The following is a 20,951-nucleotide window of genomic DNA, read 5'->3' as shown; positions in this document are numbered from 1 at the left end:
CTCCTCTCTGTTCAGTGTGACTTCACTGTGATGTCACTCTCTGTTTTTAGTGAATGGGAAATGGGGCTCCTCCCCTGGTCTCAGTCCCGCTTCTCTCTACTCCACTCCGCTCCCGCTTTTGTACTGATACCTGGGGCTCCTCCCCTGATGCTCTGCACCACTTCTCTCCACTCTCTAGTCCGTTCTCCCCGCCGCTCCTCTTGTTCTCTCTGATCCGCTCTCCCCGCTGCTCCTGTTTCATTGGTTTACTTTTATTTAAAATTATAGCTTTAGTGTAGTTTAGAGTTGGACATAGTGTCTGAGTATAGCAATAAGAAAGTATTTGTTTGTCAAGGATCACAGTGTATGAGCCAGAGGTATACAAAACAGGTGAGCTCAGGGAAGAATTTCCTTGGTTATGTAAACAGTCACAATATTACTGAAAATCGGGAGGCTTTAATATCAGTTGGGTGAGCCGCTCTGCCAAATTACTGCTCAAGCAGTGAAAGTGAAAGTGAAAGTGAAAATTGTCTTCTATGTCTCTTAACATTGAGTACAACACTGAGTGATATACAACATAACTCTTGCCAAAGAATGAGTCATACACAAACACTAATTTAATCTACTACCTCTATTACAATATGATTAACCTCATTGACCATGGCTTAGTCAATAATCCATATATTTTGGCCAGGGTTTTGTAAGATGTTGCAAAGCAGATTAATTTAAGCATCATATGTGGAAACTTTAGGCATAAGTGGTAAATCCAGATCTAATTTTCATATATAAGTATATATTGCTTGTGTACGTGAGACAGTGAAGGGGAAGATTTGTCCGTTTCTGTGAGTTACATATTGAGATTTTCTGATACAGTATTTTGCGCATTGTGTAGAATTTAGTGTTTATACTTCTTACAGCCTGCACCTAATTCATAAAAATCCATTCATAATAAAATAGCCCATTAATTAACAACATTTTACTTTTCGGCAATTACATTAACCAAATGGCAAACATTAAACCAAATACAATTCAAATAATGTGGGTGAAATCACATTTTTCAAATTATGTTAGGGTTTGCTCACCCTAAACAACTTCAGAGCAAATTATACTTCAAATGAGTTGCTATATCTTTCTGTAAACTTATTTTCTGTATTTTGATAAGTTTTTAGCGACCCTTTTAACTGACACTCTCAGATTCGAGGCATATGTCTGACACAAGATATAAGTTAAGGTTTAATGCCTTAAAAATTCATACACACAAAATAATTTTCAAAATGCAATTTAAGATTGTTTAAATATCCACCCACTTCTCTCCACACACACTTAAGACCATAAGAAATCTATCGCGAACAAGGGAAACCAGTTTCGATGAAGCCTTAAATAAGATGTGACTCCGTGTATCTCCTTTGGTAATTACAACAAATCAAGAACCTTAATATTAGACTTTAAAAAGTTAAGGAGATTGGGGAGTGAGTCCAAATGTTCATCTAGCAGGTAGAGAATCACTCACGTAAAATAAGCCAAATAAAACCGGTCTGATATTGACACACAGATAGGAGTAGGAGATAATGGTATGAATAATACAAAAACATCCAAACTCCGCCTTTATTCAAGGAATATAAATGGTCAACCCGGGAAAAGAAGTCTCAACTCTGGCATAACAGGCAGGTGCACTTGTTAACTCGTTTCAGATGGTATTTACCGTTTCTTATTTTCTAGCATTTCCATAGAAAGAACGTTTGAGAAGAGTTGAAGTATACAGAGGCTGTGGACAAGATGTGGTTTTACTGCATTCTGTTATTTGCCTTGGCTCAGGAGCCATGTAGGGCTCAAAACAACGCTCAGGGTAAGAATTAATTAATTCCTCATCCCTCCCTATCTCTGTAACCTCCTATGCCCCTGCAATCCTTTCCTGGCACTGGCCTAATGTCTATACCCTCACCCCCGATCAGCCCACCATTGGCAGCCTTGCCTTCAGCCACCTAGGTGCTACCCTGCCTAAACCTCTCCACCTCTCTCCTCCTTTAAGACCCTCCTTTAAATTTACCTCTTTGTGAAAGTTTCTGGATAAACCCACTCCGAATAAATTTTCCTTTTTTGGCTCTTGTCCACTTTCCCCCTGCCTCTGTGAAAACCTTGGGACATTTTTCTACATTAAAGGTGTTGTATAAGTGCAAGTTTTTCTTGTTGAGCACATGAAACAAATCTGCAGAACTTGGAACATGTTTTTAAAAAACTGTGATTTAGTTGGATAACAGAAACTCGGATATACCAGGACACTGTGTGTGGATGATCAAAATACCAGGGTATCGATGTTACTGACAGCAAAACCTGTACGGGTAAACTAGAGGAGGTGGAAGGGTGATAATATGGGTAGGAGGGGACACTACAACCATAGATGTAATACAAATACTTTGGCAGCTTCAGCAAGAGTGCAGATAGAAGTCATGAATAGAAAAAGAAAGGTAACAGTGGATGTTGTTTTAGATCTGGATGGGAAAGGGGAAGACAGGGAAATGTAGAAGGATTGTTTCTTCACTCAGTTTGTTGTACAATCAAAATGATACCAGGATGATCACAATAATAATTAAGTTATATGAAAATAAAAATGTAGAAGCAGAAAATAGCTTACTTTGACTTAATGCAAATGTTAAAATAAAGGTTTGTTGGAACAAAATAATGGTTAGGAAATCAACATAGAACTATAAAAATTATAATCTCCTATGACTTGCTGTACTTTTTTATCATTCCCTGTGGCTCGCTGCACTTTTTATCATCCCCTGTGGCTCACTGCACTTTTTATCATTCCCTGTGGCTCACTGCACTTTTTATCATCCCCTGTGGCTCACTGCACTTTTTATCATCCCCTGTGGCTCACTGCACTTTTTATCATTCCCTGTGGCTCACTGCACTTTTCATCATTCCCTGTGGCTCACTGCACTTTTTATTATTCCCTGTGGCTCACTGCACTTTTTATCATTCTCTGAGGCTCACTGCACTTTTTATCATCCCCTGTGGCTCACTGCACTTTTCATCATTCCCTGTGGCTCACTGCACTTTTTATCATTCTCTGAGGCTCACTGCACTTTTTATCATTCTCTGAGGCTCACTGCACTTTTGATCATTCCCTGTGGCTCACTGCATTTTTTATCATCCCCTGTGGCTCACTGCACTTTTTATCATCCCCTGTGGCTCACTACTTTTTTATCATTCCCTGTGGCTCACTCTACTTTTTATCATCCCCTGTGGCTCACTACTTTTTTTTATCATTCCCTGTGGCTCACTCTACTTTTTTATCATTCCCTGTGGCTCACTGCACTTTTTATCATCCCCTGTGGCTCACTGCACTTTTTATCGTTCCCTGTGGCTCACTGTACATTTATCATTCCTTGTGGGTTGATGCACTTTTCCTTGGGAAAGGTGACAATCCTGTTCCCTGCCTATACCAGCAGTCAGTGACTTCCTCTCACTAAGTTTCAGAAAGAAGCTTTACAAAAGCTTATGAAAACAAAAACTCTATAAAGGCAGAACTTTCCAAATTCGAAATGAGGAAAATGTTGCAGGACTGGTTTTCCCACCTTACCCTTCTCCATTCATGCACAAATACATTTCATGCCATCTGAGTCACACTGATTATGGCTGCTGCATTTCACAACTTTAACTGCCTCACCTCCAGGATGAAAGAACTGTGGCAGAAGAAAGCAGGGGAAGATTAAAACAAGTAAGAAAAGCAAAAATATTTTGCAGGTCAGGTAGCCTTGGGAGTATTCCTGTGTAAAACAAATAGCGGAAAAAACATTTTTGTATATCAGGATAATTAAAGGTCCTTTGATAGTTTTACTATATGTAAGGTTCCCATCTGGACATAATCAGAAAGAGTTTTCCTCTCTCATAGAGCTCACATTAAAACAATCATGTTCTAGTAAAGCACATATTGCTCACCACACATTTTATACCAGCTCACCAATGTATTAAATAGATGAACTATTTACCTCACCAGTTCCATTTTTCAATTCAACGGCTGTACATATAGTGTATACAAATTCCACCATTGGGAAATTTAGAGAACACAACTTAATTATCTTTGGGACAATTCTTTATCGCAGATTTCCTTCGTCTTAGTTTCCTTGTTTCTCATTTTGCTATTTCTGCTCTGTAATTCCAGGCTGACCACCATGAAGTTTCTTTTCAGTTCACCAAAATATCAGACTATTACAAAATTATACAAAACAGCAAACTAGAAACCAAGAGGGCGCAGTCATTTGTGACCTTCTTAAACCAACATGAAGCATGACTGATAATAAAACTCTCAAATTTTGATTCCTATAGGATAATCTGATTCAAACTGGCCTTCACTATTTTCAGCTCCTCTTGAAACAGTATTATACAAATTATTCAACCTCATGAGTGGGAATTCATCAATCTCATCACACTGAGGAGAAGAACACAAAGAGTCTGCAAAGAGATATAGACAGGATAAGCGAGTGGACAAGAAGATGGCAGATGGAGTATAATGTGGGGAAATGTGAGGTTATTCACTTTGGTAGGAAGAATAGAAAAACAGAATATTTTTTAAATGGTGAGAAACTATTTAATGTTGATGTTCAGAGAGACTTGCGTGTCCTCGTACAAGAAATACAAAAAGTTAGCATGCAGATACAACAAGCAATTAGGAAGGCAAATGGCATGTTGGCCTTCATTGTAAGGGGATTGGAGTACAAAAGTAAGGAAGTCTTACTACAATTGTTCAGGGCTTTGGTGAGACCTCACCTGGAGTACTGTGTACAGTTTTGGTCTCCTTAAATAAGGAAGGATATACTTGCCTTCGAGGTGGTGCATTGAAGGTTCACTAGATTAATTCCTGGGATGAGAGGGTTGTCCTGTGAGATGAGGTTGAGTAGAATGGGCCTATACTCTCTGGAGTTTAGAAGAATGAGAGGTGATCTAATTGAAACATATAAGATTATGAGGGGGCTTGACAGGGTAGATGCTGAGAGGTTGTTTCCCATGGCTGGTGAGTCTGGAACTCGGGGACATAGTCGCAGGATAAAGGGGTCAGCCATTTAAGACTGAGATGAGGAGGAATTTCTTCACTCAGAGGTTTGTGAATCTTTGGAATTCTCTACCCCAGCGGGCTGTGGATGCTGAGTCATTGAATATATTCAAGGCTGAGACAGACAGATTTTTGGACACTAGTGGAATCAAGGGATATGGGGTTCAGGCAGGAAAGTGGAGTTGAGGTCGAAGATCAGCCATGATCTGATTGAATGGCGGAGCAGCCTTGAGGAGTTATGTGGCCTACTCCTGCTCCTATTTCTTATGTCTTATGTCTTATTGAAGACTTCCTAATATTACTTTATTCAAAGTCAATATTGTGTGAGATCACTGTATGATGACTTATCTGCCAATTTTCCTTTAGTCCTTGGGAAGACCTGCCTTGTTTCTACTTGTAGTCTTCTATTGTCTCACCAAGGTCAGGATCTTCAGTGATAAAATTTTCTCCATTTAAATTATATTTAATAATCTAATTATCTAATTAGTCCATTGAGAGGAAATTTGATTGAGGTATTTAAAATTCATGAAGGGTCTAGACAGAATAGATGGAGAGAAACTGTTCCCATTGGCGGAAGGGTCAAGAACCAGAGGACATAGATTTAAGGTGATTGGCAAAAGAACCAAAGGTGACATGAGAAAAAACTTTTTTACACAGCGAGTGATTATTATCTGGAATGCACTCCCTGAGGGGATGGTGGAGGCAGATTCAATCATGGCTTTCAAAATGGAACTGGATAAGTACTTGAAAAGAAAAGAATTGCAGGGCTACGGGGAAAGGGCGGGGGAGTGGGACTAGCTGGATTGCATTTGCATCGAGCCCAGGCGGACTCGATGGGCTGAATGGCCTCCTTCTGTGCTGTAACCTTTCTACGATTCTACGATTTGTGACAATGGGCATTTGTATAGTCTGGTTATTGGTCATCATCATTAAACCACCTGCCTACAAGAAAATAAGTATAATATGGACCAGTTATAATGCACAATTTTCATCAATTCAATGTTTTTGCACTGCACCAACACATAATCTGTAATTTAATTGAATTTCATCGTTAACTGATTAGAATGGAAATCGCTTTATCAGCAGTGGTGCGATAGCACCTGGAAGAGGTGCTTTGACTTCACACCAGTTCCAGGATAACTGCAATTGTTGTAAAGCCAAACTTTGAAACAGGGCAGTCCGTTGCTTACTAATATTAAAAATGGCTTTTAGACAAACGGACCGAGGCGAACAACGCTCTGCTTTGAGTAAGAAACAATGTGAATAGGCAATATAACTCAGAATTGTCCCTTCACACTGTCAAGCAGTTAGTCGTGCACTAAAATGACAGAATCAAACTAATAAAATTAGAACTGTTCAGAGTAGAATGCATCAAAAATAATCACTAATAACTGGGAATAATAAATAACTGAACAAAAACAAATTCTGAGAATATCTAGGATGAGATAACAGATTGCTACCGCCTTATTAGACGTTCAGATCGTTTCTTTTCATTAAAACGTGTGTTCTCAGTTTGTTCTTTGGTGTATTTTAAACATGATTGGAAACTTTTTAGAACATGTATCTTCGAGAAATTATACCAAAAAAAAACACAAAACTAATGCAAACCGTTGAGAAATCACAGAATTGAGAACTGAGGCTGTTCAATGACTGACTCTGAAGGATATTATTTAATTATTGTCAAAAACGAAAAAAGGTCCGGCTGGTTAAACATTTCCCAGAAATGCTCAGCACACTTAAAAGGCTACAAAACGTGTTGTTCCTAAAGCTGAAGACAAAATATACTTATTCAAAGCATTAATTGCTCAACGATGCTTACAGAATAGGGGGGAGAGGGGAAGATCGGGGAGTGGGGGGAGACGGGAAGATAGGAGGGACGGGGGGGGGGGGGGGGAGAGGGGAAGAGAGGAGGGACGGGGGGGGCGGGGAGAGGGGATGAGAGGAGGGACGGGGGCGGGGGGGGAGAGGGGAAGAGAGGAGGGACGGGGGGTGAGGGGAGGATCGGGGGACATCGAGGGGAAGGGGGGTGATCGGGGTGGGGGGGGGGGGGGGTGGGCTTTCATCCTTCTCTTTCAGACATTGATGAATGCAATAGTAGTTCTACATGTCCCCAAAATGCAGACTGTCTCAATTTAATGGGAAACTATTCATGTGCGTGCAAGTCTGGATATGAAGGGGAGCCATACAGGTTCTGCATTGGTATGATATTTTTTTTATTTCACTGTTTAATAAGCAAACACTAAAGCACATTTGAATGTGTACACATTCAGCTACAAATAGAACATTAAAACAAAATGCATCTGAACTGTGTTTCACTCAAAGGGTGGTGAGTGTCTGGAACGAGCTGCCAGAGGCAGTAGTAGAGGTGGGTACAATTTTGTCTTTTAAAAAGCATTTGGACAGTTACATGGGTAAGATGGGTATAGAGGGATATGGGCCAAGTGCAGGCAATTGGGACTAGCTTAGTGGTATAAACTGGGCGACATGGACATGTTGGGCCGAAGGGCCTGTTTCCATGTTGTAAACTTCTATGATTCTATGATTCTAACAACATTTTTTCACACCATTACCAACAGCATATAATTGTGCCCATTCTGTCCATCGGATGCACAAACCATTCCCATTGTACTTTTCACTCAAGTCTCTTTTAACCAGGAGGCTTTTATCCTTCTATCCTGAGCTCAGTCAAACCAGGTTCCAGAGACGATGTTCAAGTTTGTCATACTGATCAATCTCTCCATCTGAAAGAAAGATTTACATCTTATCATGTCTCTCAAATGTCTCAAAGCACTTCACATAAAACAAATTGCTTTGGTGCACTGATTGTTATTTAGGCAAGCATAAAAACTCTATCTTCCACACTTAGCTTTTAGTTTTCAATTCTACATTACCGTAATATTGATGAGCTCAATTAAGAAATTTATCTTTAACTCCACTGCAATCGCTTTTTTTGTCAATTTTTCACATTTTCGTGGGAGATTTCAGTTGTCAACGATATGTTTTCTTATAATTTAACACTGTACAAACTACTATACCATACTACTTTTCATTGTTTTTCTACTTATTCCATCAGATGTGGATGAATGTCTTGACAATAATGTCTGTTCAGGGGATAATTCCATCTGTACTAATACTGAGGGCTCTTTCAACTGTATATGTCTAAGGGGATATGAAGGAGCCAACTGTTCAGGTGAGGAATATATTTATATATAAGACTGTGCCCCTGGAAGAATTGATCTTGTAACGGCAGTTTCTCGCGTTCTTTCTGCTCTAAATAAAATCACTAGTTTCGTCACTTTTTAATCAAAAAGTATATTTACAACAAATGGTTTCGACGTAATGGGGTAGATTTTCAACTTGTCACCCGGGCGTAAAACTGGAAATGAAAATCATGCAGTTTCAATAACAGCAGTTGAAAATCTACCAAATGTGTTCTCAGCGGTACATATCATTTGCCTTCTCTCATGCCTATTCCATGCAACCTGCTCTGTTTCCTGAGGTTCCTCTATCTGATTCACCCATGTTTCTCAAGATTCCTTCCTCTGCTCTATATGTGCTCGAAATTATTGTTGGCAATGTTATATGAACATTTGCAGGACTGCACCAAAGTTCTCTGTCTGCTATTTTAACAAAGGCATTTATCCATTTAAAGTAAATTAATTAATGCTTCCTTTGCAATAGTGGAACAGGAGTTTGATGTGAGCACAAGAACATTGCAGACTATAATTTCTATCCTTATATCTTTTAACCGCTATTGTTTCTATGGGGGAGATTTTAACTACCAGCAGGTTGCAGCTTCTGTTAGATTCCTACCGCCTGCAGCAGAATGAAGTCATGGCAATTTTAACCATGGAGCCTCATTAGCAGGCTGCTGGCTGACTTCTTGCTCGGAACGGGTGGGAATTGTCTGCTGACCGTGGAAATTCCAGCACTCAGGGAAGTGTTCTGGGGGTCTCACAGTATGGAAGGAGGAGGAGTCCAGGGCAAGGGAGGCCAGAAACTTTCTTTATGGGGCCGGGAGAACTGCTTACCTTGAATGGCCACTTATACTTCCGATCCTCTCCTGTCTTGACTTTAGCTGACGGGAAAGCCACAGCGGCTACCCCGCTCAGGTCAGAGTTAAAATTACGGTCAGGGCCCGATGATGTAATTGGACTCTGATCTGCATTTTTAAAAAGGAACCTGCCTGCTTCAGGCGGGTGCTTTTGCCGCCTGCTCAGAAAAGTAGGTTCAAGTTGAAGACGGCGGGATCCAGGCGAGATATCGGTGGGTAAGCCACCCAGTCGATTTTTAACTGCTTAGACTCCTGGGGCCCGATTTTAGCACCCGCTATCGGGTGCGTTCTCGGCGGGGGGGCCCCGAAAATCCCGAAATCCAGGTGCGGGACCGGATCGCGCCTCGATCCCGCCCACTTCCGGGTTCCACGCCGACGCGCCGGCGTGCGCGCGCTGACCCCGCAGGTGGGAATCCCGCAGGCAATTAAAGCCAGCAGGGTTCCACTTGAGAGTATTTATGTAGCTATTTCAGGTCATTAAATGACCTGATTGAGCTGTTTTTTTAACAAGTGTGGGATTTTATGGTGAAATGAGACTGTTTCCCATACTGGGGGAAACACTCTCACTCCCAACGGACGTGTTGCAGCCAGCAGCCTGTGGCAGCTGCCAAGGTGCATTCCACAGGTTGGGGGGGAGAGCCTTCACCAACGCAGGAGGACACTCCGTAACATTGGGCAACGCCTGCCCTCCACCACCCTCCTCCAAGCAAGAAGATTCACCGACGTGGAACTGCAACCCCTGTGCGAGGACACACTTTTCTACCGTGCACAACCCCGCAGACCTACGCCTGCCAGATGGGGGCTGCGTTGACATCCTCGGAGGACGAACAGCATGACCAGCCTCAGCAGCCTCGCAGTCCACGCCGTCCGCCTCAGAGACGTGCATCCCCACAACACGGTGCTGTGGCACATCCACCTGCACAGCAGGATGGAGGGCAACCGCAGAGAGAGATGCGTCGCAGGAGGCACTACCCTCCGCACAGGGTCTACAGACCGAGGCTCAGCTTCATGGACCTCTCTGAGCAGCAGTGCATACATAGGCTCAGAGTCACTCGCCAGGTAGTCGCCGACATCTGCAGCCTCCTTAATGACGAGCTGCTCCCGGATGGACCAAGCAGCATCTTCTTACCCGTCGCCGTCAAAGTCACCACTGCCCTCAACTTCTTTGCCTCCGGATCCTTCCAGGGTGCCACAGGGGACATCACCGGGGTCTCTCAGTCGTCTGCACACAAGTGCATAAGGCAGGTCACCAGTGGGTTGTTCCACAGGGCCTCGAACTACATCAACTTCGCCATGGATGAGCGCAGCCAGACGGAGAGGGCGGTTGGATTCCATGATGTGGCTGGCTTCCCACGGGTGCAGGGTGTAATCGATTGCACCCACATAGCAATACGGGCACCTCCACACGAGCCAGGGCTGTTCATCAACAGGAAAGGGTATCACTCCATGAACGCCCAGCTCATTTGTGACCACCGCCAGAGATTCCTACACGTGTGCGCCAGATACCCTGGCAGCTGCCACGATGCCTTCGTCCTCAGGGAGTCCACCGTCCCGCCCCTCTTCCACGCACCCAACGCCGGCAACGGCTGGCTCCTTGGCGACAAAGGATATCCCCTGCACACGTGGCTTATGACACCTCTGAGGAACCCCATTACCGAGCCGCAGCATCGATATAATGACAGCCACATTGCTACCAGGTCTACAATTGAGCAGGCTATAGGGCTGCTCAAGATGCACTTCAGGTGCCTTGATCGTTCTGGGGGAGCGCTCCAATACACGCCACTCCGAGTGGGACGAATTATAGTTGTCTGCTGTGCCCTGCATAACATGGCACTACAGAGAGGGGTGCCGCTGGAGGAGGCCCCATGCACACCCGCCACCCACATTGAGGACAACAATGAGGAGGAGGAGGAAGAGGAGGAGTACGAGCGAGAGGAGGAGGAACGACCCATGGGCCGAACACCGGCTCACCTGCGTGCTCGTCAGGCCAGGGAGGCACTCATATGCCAACGGTTCTCCTAACATCACACTGTGTGAGGCGTTCACCTATCATAACGTGCACAGACGAGGGTCCATACAGGCTCCCTCCACAGAAGAGTGGTGCCTGTACACCTGCACCCACTGTATTATGCCCAATGGGTGGGACGGGGTGGTCGTCGTCATGATGAGGCGCACGGAAGGGACATATTGCACAAGCCGCAGAATAATGGACAAGAGGTGGCAGCATTGGTGAGAAAAAGTGAGTTTATTTTGTGGTGCTATTCAAAGGCTAGAAATAAAAAGATAACAAATAGACAAACACCCTGGTGCAATCCCTGTGTGCTCACGGAACTTTGGGTTTTCGTTTCCTGGTACCCCTACATGGTGCTACCCCTGTGGCTCCAGCAGAGGTGGTGGCAGGTTGCTCCTGTTCGTGCCCTGACCTGGTAGAGGCTTTGGGCCGACGCCCCCTGGGTTTCGGTGCCCGTGAGGGCACCTCCACAGACTGCTCCTCCTGCACCTGTGCAGGGGCAGACTCGGCCACCTGGAGAGGAGGGATTATTGCGGGCACTGGTTGAGAGGGGGCAACGGGTGAGACGTGGGGGCGCCTTGAGTAGCATCCACACTTCCATTTCCCCGTTCACCATCTTCCCTCTCATGGCCTAGGCCCACATCACCCCTTCCACCCTGCTGGATGGCAGTTTGGATGACGTGGGTGAGACCTTGCAAGGCCACCTCCAATGTATCAGTCAACCTGTTGATGGCGGCAGAATGTTGCTCACCCTGAATCCAAACAGCCGTTGTGAGGGCCTGGATGGACTCATTGGTGAGCTGTGCGTGACACTCGAGGGAGGCTAGCCTGTCCTCCACCGCAGACATTCCCACACCTACCCGCGACACTATTTCAGAGATGCCTTCACGTCCCTGCGACACTATCTCGGCGATACCCTCCTGCTCCTGTGCCACCATTCCCCTCATGCAGGAGTTGGACTCCTCCATCCTCCGTGCGATTGTGGAGAGTGCGCGTGGCACCTCTGCCAGTACCTCGGCAATGTGCTGGTGCCCCTCGACGACTCTCCTTTTGACTGGTGGCCCCCTGGGTTCAGCATCTGGGTCCGGCTGAGCAGAGCCTGGAGAAGAGTGCTCCCACCGACGCGGACCCTCCGCGGCTGACCCTGCCACCAGGGTCTGCTCATGCTCACGTGTGCGCGGTGACTCACCATGTGCAATCCCAACTAATTGAGGGGGGGGACCCACCGAGGTGTGTGTATCTGCGCTGGTGGATGCAAGGCTCATGTGTGATGATGCACCCTCAGAGACGAGCATGTCCTCTGAGGAATCGCCCTCAACCGAAACGTCGATTGCAGACGGCCCTGTAAGACAACAGAGGGCAATATCAGGCATGTGACCAAATGTGGCGGTGCGGCATATGCCATGTGATGCTAAGATCATTCGTGCTCATGAGTGCTGAGTGCCAGCTTTCCCTTACCGGCCGTTTCGCCAGAACCAGCCTCGCCATCCGCCACGGACAGGCAATGTAGCTTGTGGCTGATCTCCAATGCCTCGACCTCGGCGTCTGTCAGAGCCACCTCGTGTGGCGGGCCCCCTCCGGTGCGTGCCCTTTCGCGTGCGTTCTTGCACCTCTTCTCCTGTGAGGGCAAAACACAAAAACGTTATTGAGTGATGATTGCAATGTGAGACGCTTCAAGCATTGGTGTGAGTGGGTTGAGCGTGTGGCAGATGGATGGGAGGATGCGTGTGCCACATGGCCATCCCATTGTATGGGCATTGGGGTGTGTGGTAGTGGTCGAGTGGGGACAGGGACGGTGGGTACGTGCAGGCACTGTAAGGATGATAGTTGGGTGGCTGTGAGGATTGGTGCGGGAGCGCAGTGCTGTCAGTGGAGATGGGGTTGTGAGGTGTTTGAGGTGATGTGGAAGACGGAGTGACGCAGAGTGCGTTAGTGTACTCACTTTCCCGGACCAGGTGAGGTCATTGAATCTCTTCCGGCACTGAATCCAAGTCCGGGTGGTGTTGCCCCTGCTTGTGACCTCCGACGCCACCTCCTCCCATGCCCTCTTGGTGGCGCTGCCAGGGCACCTCCTTCCATTGGTCGGGAACAGCGTCTCCCTCCTCATACGGACCCCGTCCAGCAGCACCTGGAGGGCATGGTCCGTGAATCGGGGAGCAGCCTTACCCCTGCGCACCTCCATCTTGCATGGACTCCAGGTTGTGGCTGGAGGGGCTTTGGTGGACTGCCCCTTTAAATAGAGCTCCACCATCGCTCAGACGTCAATGCGCATGCGCAGGCCGCCGGCACGCAGCTGAGAAGCGGAGAACCCGTAACTGCTGGCTAATTGCCTCAATTATGCCGCGATCGCGCGCGCAACGCACTCAATTCGGACGGCGCGTTTTTCACGCGCCCGACTGACCACCCGCCGAGAACCTGCACCCCTGGTAAAATCGGGCCCCTGGTCTCCATTAAAATCGGCCCCATGTCACAGAGATTTTCCCACTTATTCTGGGTCCATGAGGTTTTCCCCTCCTTCATTCTCCATGGAGTCAATGGGCTCGATGTTACCAGGGCTGTGCGCTCGCGGCGGAGGGATATTGGACACGTGAGTAACGCGCCCAGCGAAATCAGTCTGCCCCACGTGCGATCGCAGCCTAATTGGATCCATTTACCTGGTCTTCCGGGTTCCCCACTGCTGAACTGCGCGTCGGGCGGACTTCACATGCGCAGTAAGGTCTGTCAGCTGGAGGAGCACCATTTAAAGGGGCAGTCCTCCACTGACAGATGCTGCAACAAACAGCAAAAATTACAGCATGGAGCAGCCCAGGGGGAAGGCTGCTCCCAGTTTAATGATGCCTCACTCCAGGTATCATTAGATGGGGTGAGGAGGAGGGGGAGGACAGAGATATTCCCCCCGGCGGGCGGGAGGAAGCGGCCTGCCTCTGCCACCAGGAAGGCCTGACTCGAGGTGGCAGAGGAGGTCACCAGCACCACCAACATATCGCCCACCTGCACACAGTGCAGGAGGCGCTCCAATGACCGAAGTAGGTCAGCCAAAGTGAGTGCACTTACTCATTCCCCAACACTCCATCTGCCACATCACTGCCCCCACCCCACATCTCCTTCTGCACTGCCAACACTACTCTGTCACATCACCCCTCATACCCACTCAAAGCTCATCCTCATCTGACCTGCACTTACTCACCTCGCCAGTACTCATCCCGCCACTACCACTCAACCCAATCCTCATACAATCTCATGACTCCATCTCATACTCACCCTCTCGTGCATCTCTTTCACGGTCAGCCTCACTCAACCTGCCACCACCTGTGCTGCTGCCACAGGGCATGCATCACATATGTGCAGTAGGCAGCGTAAAGCAAACGTGTCGTGAGCATGAAGGGGATGCACAAGGGTGTTTGAGGGTTTGTCATGGTTTTTACTTATATTGAATTTCTGACCAACTCACATTACATATTATATTGGCACCACAACTGCCACATCTTTGCGAATCTTGTCTGGTTTGTGCAATAATGCCCTTTCCTGAGGATCACAATGAAGACCCACAACTGATGCCACCCATTGTGTCACTGCAGAGTGGTGTAGGTGTATTTGAAGGGCTCTTTTGTGCAGACGACTGAGAGACGTCGGTGATGTCCCCGGTGGCACCCTGGGAGGATGCGGAGGAGAAGTTGTTGAGAGCAGTGGTGACTTTGACAGCGACAGGTAAGAAGATGGTGCTCGGGCCTGCCGGGAGCAGCTCAGCATGAAGGAGGCTGCAGATGTCCACGACTACATGCCGAGTGACTCTGAGCCTCCGTGTACACTGCTGCTCAGAGAGGTCCAGGAAGCTGAGCCTCGGTCTGTGGACCCTGTGGCGAGGATAGTGCCCTCTGCGACGCGTCTCTCTCTGCGGTAGCCCTCCCTCCTGCTGTACAGGTGGATGTGTCACAGCACTCTGTTGTGGAGCTCCACATGTCAGAGGTGGACGGCGTGGCTGGCGAGGCTGGTGAGGCTGGTGATGCTGTTCGCCCTCCAAGGCGGTCATGACTGCAGCTATGGCGGCCCCCATCCAGAAGATGTACATCTGAGGGGGTCCGCAAGGTAGGTACATGTCCCTGGACCCCGGGGTAAGTGTGGACGTTGGTGAAATTTCTTGCCAGGAGGAGGGTGGTGGAGGCCAAACTTTGTCCCAAGTGACAGAGTGGCCTCCTGCAATGAGTGAGGGTCTCCCCCCCCACTCCGCCACCTGTCAAATGGACCTTTGCAGTTGCCACAGGCTGACAGCTGCAACACGTCCATTTCAACTGAGAGTGCTTCCCCCAGTGTGGGAAACAGTCCCAGTTGTGTGTAAAATCCCACCCCTCCTCACATAATCCCTTAATCAGGTCTGTTAATGACCTGAAATAGCAAGGTAAATATTGTCAAGTGGCACCCAGCTGGCTTGAATTGCCTGCAGGAGTCGCACATGCGGGGGCTGCGCGCACACGTTGGCGCGTCTGTGGGGAACCCGGAAGTGGGCGGGTTGGAGCCAGGCTCCGGACCCACTCCAGGATTCCCCGATTTTCGGAGACCCCCGCCAGGAACGCACCCGATAGCGGGGGCTAAAATGAAGCCCAATATCCCTGCAAAATGTTTCTGAGATCCCCAAGTGTTCTGCATATCTCCAATTTCCCCCCTCCCACTCCCCATTTGTGAATCTCCAAGGTTTCCCCCTCCTTTCCTTTTCATGTCTCCTAAAAACTCGATGTCTACAGGCTTCCTCTCTGCTCCACTCTCCTTGAGCTCATTTTGAAATGGTGGTGGGTTGGCAGTGGGGGGTGGGGGTGAAGGTGCGCCTGGCAAACCCGAATATAAAAAACTTACTGTTTCCGACACGATCGCAATGTAATTGATGGTGATTAAAGTTCTTTCTGGGTTTCGTGCCCGGCAGCCCCTGATTGACAGGCTGACTGCCAACAGGAGCTGCAACGCCAAGGTGGAGGGGAGAGAAAGAGAGAGAGACGTCATCCGGGGCAGGAACGTAAGATCAGGGTGGGGGGAGAGGGGAAGATCGGGGGTGGGGGTGTAGAGAGGAAGACGGGGGGGGGAGAGGGGAAGATCGGCGGGGGGTAGAGGGGAAGATCTGGGGGGAGAGGGGAAGATAGGAGGGACGTGTGGGGGGAGAGGGGAAGATCAGGGGGACATCGAGGGGAAGAGGGGGTGATCGGGGGGGCTTTGGGGGGGGAAGAGGTGGAGATCAGGGGGACATCGAGGGGGGAAGTGGGGGAGATCGGAGAGGGAGACATCGGGGGGCTGAGAGGGACACCGGAGAGGGAGACATCGGAGCAGGGTGGAAAAGGAGGTTGATTTTGTGTTTTAACTTTGTGCAGTGGTTTTTTATTTAATTTTATTTTGTTTATTTTTGCCTGATCCGGCATTTCACACCTGGTTTCACGCCCAGGTAAGTTAAAAATCGTTCTAATTACCTAATATGTCACAAGTAAAGTGCCTTAAGTACCTCAATGAGGTACATTTGGTTCTTTAACTCTCATCCTGCCGGTTTTAATTGCCGGCGGGACTTCCGGATTCGGGATGCCCGTGCGTACACAGGTGCGTCTGTGGGGAACTCGGAAGTCAGCAGGTTGGAGCCGGCTTCCGAACCCGCTCTGCATTTTTGCAATTTTCGCAGCCCTCCCGACCCCCACACACCCACAATTTAAGTTTAAAATTGAGCCCCTTGTCTCTGAAAATGTTCTCACCCTCTCCATGTGGATGAAATTCTCCCTCCTGCCACCTGATGTCTCTAAGAACTGTCTTCACCCCCTCCTTGTCTTTCAGGTCTCCTCTCCTTCATTCATGTCTTTGAAGTGCTCTTCCCCTCTCTGACATTTTTGCTTTGCTCCATACGTTTCAAATCCTCCCTTCACAATACCAGTGTCATTTCTCTGTCTCTGTCAAAAGCCCTTTTGCACCTGTTAACCCAATTTCAAATCCACCCCTATTCACTTCATGCCTCTTGCTACCTTTCTTTTCATTGCCATGATCCCTCTCTCATGTTCATACAAGACAGAGATTGTCATAACATTAGCATTAATGAATCCTGCCTTATCCCATCACTGGCACTCTCAATGCTGGGAAATTCCCTTTCCCCATTTCAGCAAACAGCCAAGGACAGGAAAATTGCACTTCAGATACACTGGGCCCGATTTTAGCAGGCCTGCGGGTTTCCGGCGGGTTGGGTTTCGGGTGCGTGGTCAACGTGCCCGGTGAAATTAGTGGGTTTCCCGCGCGATCGTAGCAGGCAACCCACTAATTGGATCCACTTACCTGCTCCTCCGGGTTCCGCGCCGCTGGTCTGCGCGTCGGGCAGGCTGTGCATGCGCAGTAAGATCTGTCAGCTGGAGGCGCTCTATTTAAAGGGGCAGTCCTCCACTGACAGATGCTGTCAGTGGAGGACTGCCCCTTTAAATAGAGCGCCTCTAGAATATAAGAGCAAGGAGGTTATGATGGAGCTGTATGAAACACTGGTTAGGCCACAGCTGGAGTACTGAGTTCTGGTCGCCACACTACAGGAAGGATGTGATCGCTTTGGAGAGGGTGCAGAGGAGATTCATCAGGATGTTACCAGGGCTGGAGCGCTTCAGCTATGATGAGAGACTGGGAAGATTGGGTTTGTTTTCCTTGGAGCAGAGGAGGCTGAGGGGGGACATGATTGAGGTGTACAAAATTATGAGGGGCACAGATAGGATGGATACTAAGGAGCTTTTTCCCTTCGTTGAGGGTTCTATAACAAGGGGGCATAGATTCAAGGTAAAAGGCGGGAGGTTTAGAGGGGATTTGAGAAAGAACTTTTTTACCCAGAGGGTGGTTGGAGTCTGGAACTCACTGCCTGAAAGGGTTGTGGAGGCAGGAACCCTCACAACATTCAAGAAGCATTTGGATGAGCACTTGAAATGCCATAGCATACAAGGCTACGGACCAAATGCTGGAATATGGGATTAGATTAGACAGGGCTTGATGGCCGGCGCGGACACGATGGGCCGAAGGGCCTCTATCCGTGCTGTATAACTCTATGACTCTATGACTCTATAACCAACAGCAAAAATGACAGCGTGGAGCAGCCCAGGGGGAAGGCTGCTCCCAGTTTAATGATGCCTCACCCCAGGTATCCATACATGGGGTGAGGAGGAGGGGGAGGACAGAGATCTTCCACCCGGCGGGCGGGAGGAGGCGGCCCGCCTCCGCCACCAGGAAGGCCGGGCTCGAGGTGGCAGAGGGGGTCACCTGCGCCACCAACATATCGCCCACCTGCACACAGTGCAGGAGGTGCTCCAATGACCTCAGTAGGTCAGCCACAGTGAGTACACGTAGTCCTCCCCCTACACCCCGTCTGCCACAGCACTGCCCCCACCCCACATCTCCATCGGCACTGCCAACACTACTCTGCCACATCACCCCGCATACCCACTCAAACCTCATCCTCACCTTACCTGCACCTACTCACCTTGCCAGTACTCACCCCGCCACTAACACGCAACCCAATCCTCATACAATCTCATGTCTCTCTCTCATACGCACCCTCTCGTGCATCTCTCTCACGGCTAGCCTCACTCAACCTGCCACCACCTGTGCTGCAGCCACAGGGCATGCATCACATATGTGCAATAGGAAGCGTAAGGCAAACGTGTCGTGAGCATGAAGGGGATGCACAAGGGTGTTTGAGGGTTTGTCATGGTTCTTACTTCTATTGAATTAAAGAACAACTCACATCACACATTATATTGGCACCACTACTGCCATGTCTTCGCGAATCCTGTCCGGTTTGTGCAATAATGCCCGCTCCTGGGTATCCCTATGAGGACCCACCACTGATGCCACCCAGTGTGTCACTGCAGAGTGGGTGTAGGTGTATTTGCAGGGCTCTTCTGCGCAGACGACTGAGAGACATCGGGGATGTCCCCGGTTGCAGCCTGGAAGGCTGTGGAGCAGAAGTTCGGGAGGGCAGTGGTGACTTTGACAGCGACATGTAGGAAGATGGTGCACGGGCCAGCCAGGAGCAGCTCGGTATGAAAGAGGCTGCAGATGTCCATGGCTACATGTCGACTGACTCTGAGCCTCCGTGTGCACTGCTGCTCAGAGAGGTTCAGGAGGCTGAGCCTCGGTCTGTGGAACGTGGGGCCCCCCGCCGAGAACGCACCCGGTAGCGGGTGCTAAAATCGGGCCCACTGTGCCTGTCAGGCACCCACCAGACACCCATGGAGAAAATATTATCCTTTCCTCTGCTTGTTTTTTGTAACAAAATTGAAGGCATTCCTTTGCTTGCATTTATGATTTTGTTACAGTTAATGAACAGAGAACCTCTTACCCCATAGTTGAAATCAGGGTTTTGCCATATGGGGAAATCACACATCCAAAGCTACAACTTTCTTCTCCACAGTGTAACTATTTGTAGATCAATGCACTGTACCAGCATACTCTCCTAATATAACTGTTGAAGAAAGTATTGTATTCGATTAAAATTGAAAGGAATGTCTTATAAATTCTACATGTGAAAACACCATAGGCAAAAATTGGACTTTTATCCTATACCATGATATATATCTTACTTCTTATAATGGATGTTTGAGAGGAAAAGGAGGCTATAAAATTAAACACTGTGATAGTCACTGTTTTAATCCTTCTCTTTCAGACATTGATGAATGCATTAGTAGTTCTGCATGTCCCCAAAATGCAGACTGTCTCAATTTAATGGGAGACTATTCATGTGCGTGCAAGTCTGGATATGAAGGGGAGCCATACAGGTTCTGCATTGGTATGATATTTTTTTTATTTCACTGTTTAATAAGCAAACACTAAAGCACATTTGAATGTGTACACATTCAGCTACAAATATAACATTAAAACAAAATGCATCTGAACTGTGTTTCACTCAAAGGGTGGTGAGTGTCTGTAACGAGCTGCCAGAGGCAGTAGTAGAGGCGGGTACAATTTTGTCTTTTAAAAAGCATTTGGACAGTTACATGGGTAAGATGGGTATAGAGGGATATGGGCCAAGTGCAGGCAATTGAGACTAGCTTAGTGGTATAAACTGGGCGACATGGACATGTTGGGCCGAAGGGCCTGTTTCCATGTTGTAAACTTCTATGATTCTATGATTCTAACAACATTTTTTCACACCATTACCAACAGCACATAATTGTGCCCATTCTGTCCATCGGATGCACAAACCATTCCCATTGTACTTTTCACTCAAGTCTCTTTTAACCAGGAGACTTTTATCCTTCTATCCTGAGCTCAGTCAAACCAGGTTCCAGAGACGATGTTCAAGTTTGTCATACTGATCAATCTCTCCATCTGAAAGAAAGATTTACATCTTATCATGTCTCTCAAATGTCTCAAAGCACTTCACATAAAACAAATTGCTTTGGTGCACTGATTGTTATTTAGGCAAGCATAAAAACTCTATCTTCCACACTTAGTTTTTAGTTTTCAATTCTACATTACCGTAATATTGATGAGCTCAATTAAGAAATTTATCTTTAACTCCACTGCAATCTCTTTTTCTGTCAATTTTTCACATTTTAGTGGGAGATTTCAGTTGTCAACGATATGTTTTCTTATAATTTAACACTGGATAAACAAATATACTATACTACTTTTCATTGTTTTTCTACTTATTCTATCAGATGTGGATGAATGTCGTGACAATAATGTCTGTTCAGGGGAAAATTCCATCTGTATTAATACTGAGGGCTCTTTCAACTGTATATGTCTAAGGGGATATGAAGGAGCCAACTGTTCAGGTGAGGAATATATTTATATATAAGACTGTGCCCCTGGAAGAATTGATCTTGTAACAGCAGTTTCTCGCGTTCTTTCTGCTCTAAATA

The 20,951-nt window shown here is 47.4% G+C and overlaps 1 long non-coding RNA gene across 1 annotated transcript; it reads left to right on the top strand.

Annotated features, from left to right (window-relative positions):
* Positions 1-1,714: 1,714 nt before the first annotated feature.
* LOC137331409 (uncharacterized) lies at positions 1,715-19,856 on the top strand. Its single transcript, XR_010965467.1, has 3 exons — positions 1,715-1,825; positions 8,106-8,222; positions 19,751-19,856. It is a non-coding gene; the product is annotated as an uncharacterized lncRNA (long non-coding RNA).
* The last annotated feature ends 1,095 nt before the right edge of the window (positions 19,857-20,951 follow it).

The sequence above is a fragment of the Heptranchias perlo genome, chromosome 13, assembly GCF_035084215.1.
Source record: "Heptranchias perlo isolate sHepPer1 chromosome 13, sHepPer1.hap1, whole genome shotgun sequence".
NCBI lineage: Eukaryota > Metazoa > Chordata > Chondrichthyes > Hexanchiformes > Hexanchidae > Heptranchias > Heptranchias perlo.
Note: the sequence above shows the minus strand (reverse complement) of the source record. Positions and strands in the feature narration are given on the sequence as shown.